Raw genomic sequence first — 14,159 nt, 5'->3', positions numbered from 1 at the left:
TATCCAGAAAATGAGAGATATGGTTTCAATGCCCTCTTCAGCCTAAAGGAATTCAAACCCACATCTCTGTATTCACAGCCTTTCTGCTCTCAACAGTGGTTATGTATTCTATCCAAAAACACACAAATGCTGAATGCATAGGCAGTCCATGGAGTAGTAATCAAAACCCAAGTCTCTTACCTCTGAGGTTAATGCTGATATATCACTGAGGTGTAGAATCACACTCCATCATACTTAGTCTCTCTCTGGTCACATGAATCTCGAATTCTTTGCTGCCAGTGTCCAAGGTCCAATACAGGAGGTTAATAGCTAAGCCTAGCCTGCAGCCTGGTGGTTGAAGCACTCCTAGGAGATAGAATATATGAGTTTGAATCCACTCTAGCTGAGGAGTGCTTTAAAGCCCAGATTTTTATTATATGAAATGCAGACAGTGGCATTACCATCAGCTGTGTTTAAAATAAAGAAAAACTCTGTTCTGTAGCCAAAAGGGTTATTGAGGTATGTAAGTGGGGGTTACAGATGGATCAAGGGAGGGAAGGAGGGAGAGGGAGGGAGACTCTGAATTCCCACTGAATCAACACCTAACCCAAAGAGAGAAATGGGATCTGAGATACACCCTCCTCTGCAGCTTTTTTCCTTGGCTGGCCTAGGCATCCCCTCACTCAGTGTGCTGACTGGTGTTAATCCCACTTCTAGATGCCTACATCCCCATTTACTTTATAGGGTATTTATTTGCCTAATTCAGATTTGAAAATTCCACTCCCGGAGCTAGGTGCATAAAAAGTTAGGCAAGGTGGTGATGCTGAGCACTGTCATAACTAAGTCCATTTGCGGATCCAGGCCTAAGCGTCCAAAAGTTTGAGTCTGGCTCTTGTGTTTCAATAAGGAGAGAATGGAGAAGTAGTTAGCTGTATTCAGCTGATGTCAGGCAGAAGGCAGATCTGATGAAGTAGGTTGTTGCCTAGGAAACATATGCATTTCTCAATGAGTTAGTTTCTAAGGTGCCACTGCCCTTCCTTCTGCTTAAGGAAAGAAGGGAAAAAATAGCAGAGAAGGAGAGAAAAAAACAAGGCAACGACTGAGTAAATACAGACAAGGTGTCCACTTGTGGCAGTCATAGGACTGAGGGTTGTAATCTCATTGCCAGAGGTGAAAATTCAAAAAGTGTTGGTTTAGTTTCTTCCACTGAATCATTCCTAAGGGAGAATAAATTAAAAAAAACCAGAAACACCAGCTCAGATTACAAGAAATGAATGTGCACCAAGTCAAAATAGTTTGTAGAAGCAAAAATAGTTTGTGAGGTTCACCAACCTGAAATAAATAAACAAATCTCACAAATCTCTTTCTTAAATACACAGATTTCTTTCTTAAATTATCAATAGCAAACTGGTTGTACCTGTTGTTCAAACACAGATGAACAGTAACATTCTTGTTAAATATTGCTGATTAGGATCTGTAAATTTTGCCTTGTATTTGATTTATTTGGCTTGGGATAATGTTCTTAAACTATTATTCGGAATCAAGGTATATGCTGTTGTTCCTAGTTATAGCTGTTATTTCTATACTTACAATAAAGGAGTATTACAGTAAATGAAAGGAATGTGAGAAATGCGTGGATTGATTAACCAGTTACTTTTATGAAAAGCAAGCAGAATGCTAATTCAGTTAAATTATGTGTCTTAACATAAATTAGTTCCAGTCCTGCTTAGGTAATGATCTGTATCCTTAAGCTTGCGCAGGAAGGATATTTTATTCTGGACTGTGTAACTATTGAGAAGTGGTTAACTTTCCAGGAAAAAGTAAAAAGAGTCAGCTGTCAAATGGTGTGCCAAGGAAAGTTTTCAGTTTTATACAAAACTGATTAAGGCGTTCGGCTTGAAAATAGATGTGAAAGTAAGAGAATGCAGCTACAGCAACCATGAATATATAGTATCTGAATATTTTGTTTTATATTGGCACTCATCTATAAGTTATTCCCAATCTAAACAATAAAAAAATGAATTCTAGCTTGTGTATTTTAAAACTAAGTACAGACAGACAAAAAGCCCAAGGCTGACTTGATTCAGTTTTTGCAAATTCGTCTAAAATGCAGAGATTAAATTGAAACAGAGGTGAGCAGACATTTACCTTTGAGTCAGGAAATGCAGCCAAATGCCTGGAGTGGCTCAGGCCAGAAGCCAGGGGGCACTAGAGCATGGCTCTCTGGCACATAGCCAAAATGGGCTGAGTGGTTGCTTCCTTTTCCTGCTGCCTCCAAGGTGTCTGGGATTTGCAGTCACAATCACAGCAGCAGGACTCTGCGGAGTTGCTCATCATTTCCTCTTCCTTCTTTCAGGTACCTCTGGGAATTGTAGTCCATAGTCACAGCCAGCAGTAAGTTTGAGTGAGGGAAGAGGTGTTTAACCACCCTTCCTGGCCCCAGACCCCAGCCGGAGTTTGCTGGGGGGGGGCAGTTACCACCCATTGCATCCGCAGCTGGGCTTGCCCCTCTCCCCACCCTCTTGTCAGCCAGCCCTCACTGCTTCATCTAAGGAGTAGAGGGGCAGGGATAGCCCTGCTCTCTGGAGCAGATAGCACAGCCCAGCCCAGTCCAAGGCTGAAAAACATGCTGGGATGCTGGGGGTCTCTGATTTAGCTTGAACCAGGAAGGGGTCTGGGACAAAAGTTTCATAAACTGGTTTGACCCAAATCAGTTAAGTCTGATACTACATTCAACCAGGTTTATCTTAAACCAGTTTCAGTCACTTGAAACTGGTTTATTTGCACTGAGCTTCTGTTCTGTTATAGGTTTAGGCTGTTTAGTTACACTTAAACCAGTTTGTGTGTAATTTCTGTCCCTAGCCCAAATGTTCTATAGTAAAAGCTCAATACCCAAGGCTGTCTGCACAGTAAGGACTTGTAGATGTTTGCAAAATATTTGCAGTAGCACAGATGAATTGCCCTTGTCAGAAGTAAGCCAATGCATTGTGGGAATCGCATATTTTCATTTTGTTTAAAACCTAGAAATTAGTCTGTTTTCTCTTTCTGGTTTTGCAGTGTTGAAAAAAAGTTGCTGTTCCTTTGCTCATGGTGAATACATACAAACTTCTGCAGAATATTTTAACATTCCATTTATATGCTTATACTATGCTAAAAACATCCATTCCTTAAGCTGCTCAGTGCCAATGCAGCTTTAACTCTATGGCATCTTATACAAACTAAATCCCAAAAGCTTCACAGAAATATATGATATGATGCCTGTTTTATGGTAATGGAGTAGTAATGCCACGGCTGCAGGTATTAATGTCAGTAGAACTTGCTCTGCCACTGAATATTATTTCAGCCCTTTATTATACATGGTAACTGCACTCAGTTATAGTTAATGCTATAGAGTATGTTTGAACTGTCCCAGACATTTCTGAGTAATGTGATTTCCATTACAATTAGGAGGTGTTTAAAGTGAGATCCATTTGTATACTATGTATCAGCACACAATCAAACATGACAAATGATGGTTACATTTGGAAATAGGATACCCTTGGTAACCAAAAGGTACAGTGCAGTAAATGGGGGAAATTACAAGCTGCTCACCTGTGTGAGATGTGAACTGCGGGGATATGTTTTATAAAGATATTGTATTTGATTACAGTGAAATTTACATCTGCATGGACTTCATTGGTCCTCATAAAGGACTGAAGAGAGGGAAGGTTAATAGATCATAATGAATCCATTATAAGGGGATTTAAAATACAATAGGGAGAAAATGCCTGATTCTCTACTGCCTTATGCCAATGAACTCAATCAAACTCAGCGCAGCTGAGTTGGAAGAGGAGGCGAGCAGTGCTCTCCTCCTCCACCCCTGGGTCAGCAAAGAGTCAAAATAGCCCTGGTGTTTTCTAGGACAGCTAAAGAACTGGTCTAGACCTGCAAACAGCAGAGGCAGTGACCAAGCATTTATCAATTTGCCATGTCCTGCACATTGCCTGTGGCAGCTGAAATGCTCAGCTTCCCTTCAGGACAGTTTTCTCCCTTACATTTAAGTACAAACATAACTTGTCAGCATTTGACATCCACTTTGCTGGGTTATAAATGACTACACAAGGTCCAACGTGGTGGAGAATCTGGTCCAAGATGGGAGTTGCAGTTGTATTACTTTGACAGCAAACTCTCATATCTCCTTGATCTAGTGGAGGCAGAAGCTTCTGTCATCTGGGCTAGGGAAAAGCCTGAGCCTGAATTGATTCAGTCTTTACAGGTTAGTCTAACCTGCAGAGAGTGAACCTTTTGCAAGTGGATAGACATTCAGCACACGCCTGCAGTGGCTCAAGCCGGAAGCCCAGGGGCTCTACTGCAGTGCTCCCTCCACAGGGAAGCTGAGCTGAGGATTGGGGGGGGGTGTGGCCAAGTCCCGGCAGGCCTGCCTCAGCGGCTCCCTGACCACCAGAAGCAATCCTAGAACACAGGGCTGCCCGGCCCCAGAGGGGAAGTCTTCCCCCTCTTCTCCACAGTTGCGGGGCCAGGAGGGGGGCCCTGTTTGGTGCTTGGGGGGCTATTCTCCCTCCTCTCCTGCTGCCACCTTGGGGTGGGGAGGGGGGATCTGTGAGGCTGCCTGGCCGCAAATGGGGGCTCTTCGGCCTGCCTCTCCCACCACCCCTGCTCTGGGGCTGGGCAGCATCACATGGAGCCTCCTCCACCAGCCCCAGGGTGGTGGGAAGGAAGGGGAGGAGGAGGAAGAGTCCTCATCCAGCAGCTCACAGAGTCCCCATTTCCACCCTGGGAGGAGGAGGAGGGCAAAGAGTCCCCCCCAGGATGGAACAGAGCCCCCTCCCCACCCAGCGGGACAACCAACCCAGCATGGTCCTGTTAAGGTGAAGGGGGCAGGGAGAAGGGTTAATTCCTCCCTCTGTCCCTTCCCTGTAGCCGGGGTCTGCCAGCTCCAGGGGTCACCGCTGCAGCCCCCTCCCCTCTGCTCCTCGGCAGACAGGCTGACCCCAGCTCCAGTGGGGGAAGGAGGAAAGACTTAACCCCCTCCCTGCCCACTTTGCCTTAATGGGGCCGTGCCAGCCAGTGTCTCCGCTAGGGCCAGTCCCTGATCCGGCTGGAGAGCAGAGAGGAGGGGCCAGCCCTGCTGTGGAGCAGAGAGCCCTGTCCAACCCAGCGAGCATGCCAGGTCTGGGACAGATATGGCATAAACTGGTTTGAGCCAAATCAGTTAAGTCTGATACTACATTCAATCAGGTTTATCTCAAACCAGATTTGGCCATTTTGAAACGGGTTTATGTGCACTTAATGTCTGTTCTGCTACAGGTTGAAACCAGTTTCTGATCACTTAAACCAGTTTATGTCCCATGTCTGTCCCTAGTCCTGCAGTCTGCATTCTTCCTATAGCTGTTCAAGAACTAAACACATTTAATTTACCTTTAAAAAAACAAAAAAGAATTAAGGGAATTGAACCTCTTGCTTGCCTCACAGCTGTTAAGGGGGTAACATGTAAAAAGTGCATTGCACAAAGATTTGCCTTGATGTTGGAAAAATCTAAAGAATTCCCCCTCCAAACAATAACGTTTAACAGTGCCCAGCTTACACAAAAACCTGAGTTTTCAGCATCAAGCCATCCGACTCATTGTTCTAAGCTAACACTATATTTTCCTAGCTTTTTTCATCAGATACAGAGGAATAATATTGACTTTAATTTCCTTTTATTGTGCACAATAGCAACGAAAGTGTGCAGACATAAAAACAGATCATGGGCTTTATAAAAATAATAAAAAGTGCCTATCTGTTTCACCACATAGAGTCCTTTTGCACTATAAGTACTTTCTCAGTACAAAGAATGACCTTTGCCTGGCTCTTCAGCCCAGCAGACAATTCTGACAGAAAGAGGTAAAGTACCCACTTGTATTCCCCCTTAGGCTTTGTATACACTAGGATTTTCAGGCCTACATCTCATCATATGTGCAGCTTTACTGTTGAAACAGTAACAAATAAGCTAAAGGTAGCTTCAGATGATATTTTTGAGCTCTGTCTACACTGTAGTTTCTAAAACAGAGAGGGTCCAGACAACTTATAATCAAAATATAAAAACAAAAGGCAAGTATAAGACAGACAAATGAGGAAGTAAAGTAAAGTCAGTACAATATTGATCAGCATGACAGCTAGGAAATGATCTGGCATTTTGCTTTTACAACTATCTAGTATTTGCTGAAGGATTGGTAATCTTAACACATTCTCCTCCTTCCTCCCTGTTTTTCCAGACAGATGTATTTCATAGCCTGAAGTCTGGAACAACTTTCTCAGGTAACATCCATTCAGGAACTATTATATCTTCTGTCATACCTAGTTTTCGACCACAGTTGTACAGGTCTGCAGAAAGCCACCTGTTTTCAATAACATTCCTTTCTGGGAGATTATATTAGAACTAGCAAACCGGAAATCTTGCCTTTGGGGGCAGTACTTATTATGACGCCTATTTTTATGAAAATAAGAATCCCTTTGGAAGGTGGCCAGGCTCTCAGAACTGTGCTTCCATGGCCTCTTCCTGTCCTTTAACTCCTTCACCTTTGATCAAATAAACATGTAAAAGAAGCTGCCAGGAGGTGACCCAACCTCTTGAAACTTCAAGAATATATTTAGAGAACATTTTCCCCCTCAAATATGAACATTGGCAGGACCTTGGAGCACAAAATTTGTACTTTTCTAAAACTCAGACAGGGGGATATAATGTCTCAGCCAGGGAACTCTTGTTCTAGGAACTCCATTATTCACAGCACATGTGATTGATGATAGTCTAGTTGCTTAAAAACACCACAGGAAGGTACTCAGATCTAACAATATTCAAGGTATAAAAACCCATGTAGAATAGACAAAAATGAAATTTCTAAAAACTTAAGTGTTTTTGAACAGTCCCTCCTAAAAAAACCTACCAAAAATGAAACAAAACACCAAAAAGTAACTCCTCAATCTACCATATTTCCACACATGAACACCATGTGCCCCTGGAAGCTGGCGGGGCACGGCATGCTCCCGCACACAGCGGCGGGGCTGTCAGCGGCAGGAAAATGGTGGAGGCAAGTGGGGAGCTGGCACAGACTGACTGCCTGCAGATGCTGCCTGTGGTGTCAGCAGCGAGGGGCGGGGCGGGGGGGGGCAGCAAGCGGCAACCCCTTTTTGCAGGGGGTGCACCACCACGCTTAGGAGGTGCACATGCACCCCTACACGTCACCAATGTTTCCACATATTACAGGGGACAACCTTGATATTTGAGATTTTCAGCAATTAGAACATATGTTTATAGCCAGACCTGCAACATTAATAGAATAGCTTTGAGACTAAGGTTTGATGGATCTATGTAATAGAATCTTGCAGAGATTAGGTAGAGATTTGTAACCATTTTCTTTGCCTTTCCTTCACAGTTTGAATCCAGCCATTCATTTACTTTGAAATGAAAAAATACAATATGCATTCAGTAAGGCATGACTCATAGAACGTCTCTATTCTATTTGCAGAAAGATTAGGTTTGTCCCTAATTGCTGCATAATGCTTTTGGGATTTGCTAGGTGGTTGTAGGAAGAACCAGCCATCAATTAGGGCATTTAAGAAAAAGCTTCTTTTCTGATCCAAACGGGAAGGAAATTGGAATTAATTGTAAAAGCTGGGGATTTGGGGACTCAGGGAGAAAAATTTGGAGAGGAAGTTAGATTCTCATGGAAATCATAAATCATCTAATAACCTCATCTGTATTTCTCTATAAAAAGATGTCAAGTCTGAGAATGTAAAATAGTATTTGACATGACTCCACATTTCCCTGTGGCATGGGTTGGCTTTTACCTTGCTTCCTGATATTGCAGGCAAAAAAGCCCAAGCCAAAACAGAAAAAAAGAAATAAAAATCCTACCTCTTTTTCATATGATATCTCCCTTGTTAGCAGAATTTAGGACTCTCAATTTTCAGGGTGACGGTTTCCCCGAAACAAAGGCCTTACTGAATTGTGCTGCTGGAGAGAAAGTTAAAAAAAAATCCTTCACTTTTCTTGGAGACTAAAAATAGATATAATCATGTTCAGATATGTATTTATTAGCAGCCCTATAACTGGGCTCATGCTCCAAGTGGCTAGAATGCCCCCTGTAGGCCCCATAACCCTTGCCCCGCTCCAGCCCGAAGGTCCTTCTCTCCTCACTTTCACACCACGCCTTTGGTGTAATTGTTTGGTTGGAAGGGAGAATGCCTAATAGGTCTCAGGGTGAACCCCAGTACCTCTAGGATGCCAGCTAGTTCTTCCAGGGCACAAGTTATGCCTTAAGGGCTAATTATGTGGCTTCAACCACCCTTCATACCATGCCTCGCAGTTGTCACTACCATCATCACTCAGGTGGGACACTTGTCCCCGAAGGCCACCAACCCACCTCAGACCCTTATTTCCTTCTTGGGGCTTCGGCCTTCCTGGCTTCCACCCTTCTACTCTGGCTGGTCCCTTAGCCAAAGCCCACTGTGCTGGATGTGGCCTCTGGGCTCCAGCCCTTATCTTGGTCTCCACCTTGCACTGAGCCTGCTGTGACTCCACCTGGGCCCCTGGCTCTGGTCTCACCCCTCTAGGGCTCAGCCCTCCTTTGGGCCCTCTAGCCCCAAGCCCTGCCCTCCTCTGGGTCCTCTGGTCCCAGTCTGCACCTTGAGCCTGATCCCTGGCAGGGCTCAAGGCAGTCACGTGCCCCTGAGGCACTAATGGGACCTCCAAACATAAGCCTTTTGGCTATAACTGAACCCTCAGCACTCTGGCTGCATAATTCAATTTTTGTAAGCCTGTTGGCCCTTTATAGCAATCTCTCCCCCCGCCTCCACTCCCCTGCCAGCCCTTAGCCCTCTACTTGCAGCTTCTTCCTGGCATAACAGATTCACAGTCCACCATCAGCAGGCAACTCCCTGCAGAGCATCTTTCCCCTCAACTTCCAGGGCCAGCCTGCCTCTTCGGGGCTCAGCCCTGGGCTTATGAGTCTTTCCCTGGGTCACCTTACCCTCTACTTCCACCCAAGGTCTGTCAATCACTGCCTGTACCTGAGATGGACAGCCATCTTATTTAGATCCCTTCCCCCATCAAGTCTGTTCACAGGTCTGGGCAGGTCCAGAGGCCCTGGGCTCCTTCCCCCTTCTTAGTAATGGGACAGGGGCTCCGTTACATTATCCTATACATGTAAAAATAATTCTGTTCCCTAATAGCTCCTGGAGAATGCATACGTTTATGTACTAGCATCACACTGTTTCCTAATTGTTTTTGCTATGCCTAGATGAGGCATTGCTCACACTCCAGAAAGGGTGTGAGTTTTTTTCACAGGAGGATAAATATCAATATAAAATGGGAATGAAGCACAAATAGTCTTTACCCTGCTGTAGCTACATAAGGACTTTCTACTCTGTAGTCCAGAGTTAGGATTGCAGTTTGTGTAGACATATCCCGGCCAACTCTAAACAGGCTGGCTTGGGTACTGGTAACAGTGCAGCCACAACAGCATGGAGTCACCACAAGTTGCATAATTAGGGTGGCCATCATAGAGGACATTCTGGTTTTCTGCTACTCTGTCCTCCATTGATAGGGAACTTGACGCCTTTATGTCCTCTATTTTCTCTCTTCAAGAGAAAAATAGAGGACATAAAGGCGTCCGGTTTTGTATCAATAGAACACAGAGGACAACCGAACCGTTCTCTATGATGGCCACCCTATGCATAATCTGACTAGATCTCTGAGTGGTGGTTAGCTTACACTGCTGAGCTTCATGTTACTGGGGCTGCATTGCTATCAGCAGCACACCTACGTAGTTTAAAGTTGGTTTGTCTTGGCCTGTGAGAGCTGCAAACATAGCTGCTCTTCAGATTGCAGTACAGACATACCCCAGGTTGTAGAAGTTTCAAATCAGCAAGAGTCATCAAGATAAACTTTATATTGACCTTGCTATCTCACGTACTTTGCTATCTCCCATTTTATTACACTGAAGATGGAGCTTTAATTGCTTGTCATAAAACTATTGTGTGTTTGATTGTATGTAGTTAATTACTTACCTTTTTACTGAACTGTTTGAACCTTTTGCCCTTGTCTAAACAAGGAAAATTAGGTGTCTTTAAAAATGTTTCAACCAGCCTATGTAAATTAACATAATTTAAGCACTAATTAACAGTTAGCATAAACCCAAAAGTATTTCAAAATGTGTTAGCAAGTCTTGGTCAACCCTAGAGTCAGCCTCAGCCAGCTAATATAATTTTTTTAAAACTCCTGTGTTTCCCCACCTTACAGTCTAAGTAGAATTTTAAAACATATTAACTAAATATCAACAACTGTTTGCCAAATACACCTCGTTATCACAATCTAGATAATATTCCTATTTCAGTATCAATGCTAGTGTTAATATTTTCATGAAGTCTATTTTTAAGCCTCAAGATATATATTATAAATCATATTTAGGAGTTATTATTTATTTCTATATATTGCTATGTAACTAAACATAGATTATTCAGATAATCAAAACTTTACCTAAAAACCTCAGGTTAATCCTCTAAAATTGTTCATTTCAGTTTACAAGTAGGTATCATACTACTATAGTATCTGCTGCTTTCACAGTGACTAGAGAGTTCTGGGACATGGAAGCAGTGCATCTTAATACCTTTGAGAGTTCATATAATACCTATTATAGGCTATGCGTCTCTAGCATGTGTTAAAACTATATTTAGAAAGAAGCCACATTTTAGAACAACAGAGCAGATGGAATTGCTGCTGTGGTTAAAAATGTGGGAAAGCACTGAGGACTTATCTTTACTAGAACTCCAGTGATACAGTGCAATCCCTAATGGGAACCTGAATCATACAACCCATAAAGTCACAACAATATTGAAACTATAGAGAGAATCATAATATCTGGAATTGTTGTTAAGCTCCAGTTTGCTGGTTCTTCATTCTTGAAGGTGTACTTAATTGCTCATATTGCTACAACAACTCTTTCTACATGGGAATGACCCTCTGTGTTGGGGAGAGACAGCTTGGCCACACGTAGAGGGGAAGAACAGAGCTGGGAGAAGACAAGCCAAAGAAATCAGAAATGGAAAGAGCAATAATAGAGGAAAAGAACTTGTCTTATTTAGTTTCAAGTAAAGGAAACACCCTTGCATTGTACAAAATCCCGTTGGTCCAAGATATCCAAGGGTATCTATATACATGCTCTGAGGTGGCGGATGGGGGCATTTTCATTAAAGCGGCTCTGAGAGCCACTGTAATTAAAGCGCCCACAGCGTCACGTGTATTCATCATCCTGTCGGGGCCGAGGGGCTGTGGCCAGCAGCCCGGGCATGTGGGCCGGGGAAAAGGGTCGGCACGGCGAACTAGAATTAGGCACGGACGCGTAGAGGTTGATTAAAGATTATTTTACTTACACCGTAGGTGGTCGCGGTGCAGGCAGGAAAACTTTCTTGAGTTGCAGTTACAAAACGAAAACAAAACTCGAACAAGACCCGTAGAAAACTCGAGCCTCTTGAAACAACCCGGACAGAGCTCTGGACACACACACACGAAGTTTGCTAGGCTCCGTGGACCGACCAAAAGCATGCAGAGAAGGGTACGTTGAGGGATCAGGCAGCGACGGGGAGAGGCTAGAGGTTGTTCAGGCCCCTGTATCCTCCTTTACGGCACACGCAGAGTTTGTTAGGCTCCACAGTGCTTAGAGTTCTTCATGAGATGGATGTGAAGTTCTCCTCCTCCAACTTGGGCGGAAACTGCTCAAGCCTCTTATACGGCTAGCAAGCCAATCGCTAGCCGCCACGTGGGAATAATTTAGAAACAGCCAATAGTGGGGTACGAATTTACATATGGGTGGCGGGAACTCCTTTGCACTGGGGTTTTCTCTATGCAACTGAGAATTGCACCGTGCAAAGAAAGCTCCTTGTGGCGGGGAAAAATTCTTCAGTGGTGGAGCACACACAAAATCATACCCTTTGGGTCATGATAGTGTCCAGCAGGAAAATCAGGGGCACTTTAACTAAAGCTCATTTGACAAACTTTAGTTAAAGCACCCCCACCACCATTTTGAAATGTGGGGATGCTATATCCACGTGACATGTAGACTGCTGGAGCACACTAATTAGCACACTCCAGCAGACTCTCAGTGGACTCAGTTAATCGGAGCTCCATCATGTCTATAGGCGCTCCAAGTGATTAAACAGATAATAGGCATATTTTGACAAGTCTTGCAATATACTTGATACTACTCCCATCCCAGTTGTTCCCCTCATGCCTAAACATGTTGGTTATCAACCTCGTTTCATTTTCCCATTCAGGAAAAATACAGAAGAATGAGAAAGAAGGGTGCTGTTATTTCATATACAGCTATTTTTAAAACACCAAGTTAAATTACATAGAAGTATAACATTTTATATCTTGATTGTCTTAACTGTATGGGGAAGAATAGATCAATAGCCACAAACACGTGTTTGTGCGGAATTGGGCAATGTAATCATTTCCTTTGCTGCAGTTTTACTCCAATTGAAAATAACCTACAAGTCCAAGTCTAGAGAAAAATATTGTCCATATTACAGCATTCTTGAACTTTAAATAACAGTTGTAATGCTTAATCTATTGGGTTGGTTCTGTAATTGATAATGCATTAGTTACTGTGAAAAAGCTATTTTTGGTCATGTCAGAAAAGCAATAAAAGCATGTCATCATCACAGTAGTGTTATGGTATTTATAGAATCTATTAAAATTTAACACCCAGGAGTTTTTTCTTTTTAAAAACTGGGTGATAAAATTAATTTCACATGTATTAAACATCAATGCAGAGCTAGCAGCTCTTTGATGCAATGGAATATGTTTAGAGACTTGGGACATGATTCTCAGTTTCCCTGTAAGAAATATGGTATAAATCCATTAAAGTCAATAGCATTACACTGGTGTTAAACCAACATGATGGAGATCAGGATCAAGTCTATGGAATGTATCAGGGAAGTTTCCCGTTACCTCTGATGCATAAATATATTCTATTTTTTGTGCCTAAGAGAGGGTGATTGGTGTGAAAATAGGTAATGCTCTTATTAAAGCCAGAAATAAATCCAATAAAAAGAAAAATGGTTATAACAGCCACTCATTCAGCCAATTGGTTACTGAGCCAGGCTCCATCCTATTTAAAACCTTCCACCAGAATAGTGTTGGACAATCCAGCATGGTAGAATGCCAGCAACCTCCACACCTACCACTCCCTTTCCAGAATATCAAGCATTGCAGGACTATGCTGGGGAAATGGCTCAGACATCTCGCACTCCAGTAAACCCGGAGTAGCAGAAAAAACCTGATGGACAAACTGCAGATGGGTTTGGTTATAGCTCTGTAAGGGAGATGTTACATGTTACACTTAGACCATACTAAATCTGTGATGTTTAGTGGTGTTAGAAGTGAGAATGGGCTTTGAGCAGTCTCATATTAAGGGTTAATACCATTTTTGCTGAATAGCTCCGACTTGTTATTAGAGGACTGGGGAGCAGGCATATGGCTCAGAGCCAGGACACCTGGACACTATCCCTGCTCTGGGTGTTGGTTGGGGAGACTAGGAGCAGTTCATTCTGGGATACTGAAAGACTACAAATTGCTTGTTTTATATCCATGGAGCAGACTGAAATTACCCTAATGTGAGCTAGGTAGCACAGCCCAGATTTAACCTTTGCCTTAAATGGTGTAACATTGAGATGCTCAAAGGGCACTTAGCATAAGTTAATGAGCTTTAATGTGCAGACCCTCACATTATGTGTCCTTAGTATGGTTTAAGTGTAACATGTAACTCCACCCTTAAGGCTACTTTGATTCATAATCTGGTCTACTAGAATGAGGAATAGATTTTCGTAGAGCAGGCACCAGATTTACAACAGAGAAACCCTTTCCCGATACATCCCTACATTGGGTTGAATTGGCAAGGTTCATGGATGGACCCTCTAGGAGTTTTCATTCTGTTCTGTGTAGTTTGCCTTTTTTCTGAAATAGCAGTCTAAAAACCATGCAGCTTTGTCCCATTGTAGGAAGTTATGGCATATGTACGTTGCCGTGTCTGATAGAGATACCTGAGAATGCTTTAAAGCAGCTAGCATGGGCAACAGAAGCAGTCTAGCTATGGTAGACAGGCAAGCTAATCTTCCTTGCTGTTAAGGGTCATACACATCTC

The sequence above is a fragment of the Alligator sinensis genome, unplaced genomic scaffold (assembly GCF_000455745.1).
Source record: "Alligator sinensis unplaced genomic scaffold, ASM45574v1 scaffold227_1, whole genome shotgun sequence".
Taxonomy (NCBI): domain Eukaryota; kingdom Metazoa; phylum Chordata; order Crocodylia; family Alligatoridae; genus Alligator; species Alligator sinensis.
Note: the sequence above shows the minus strand (reverse complement) of the source record.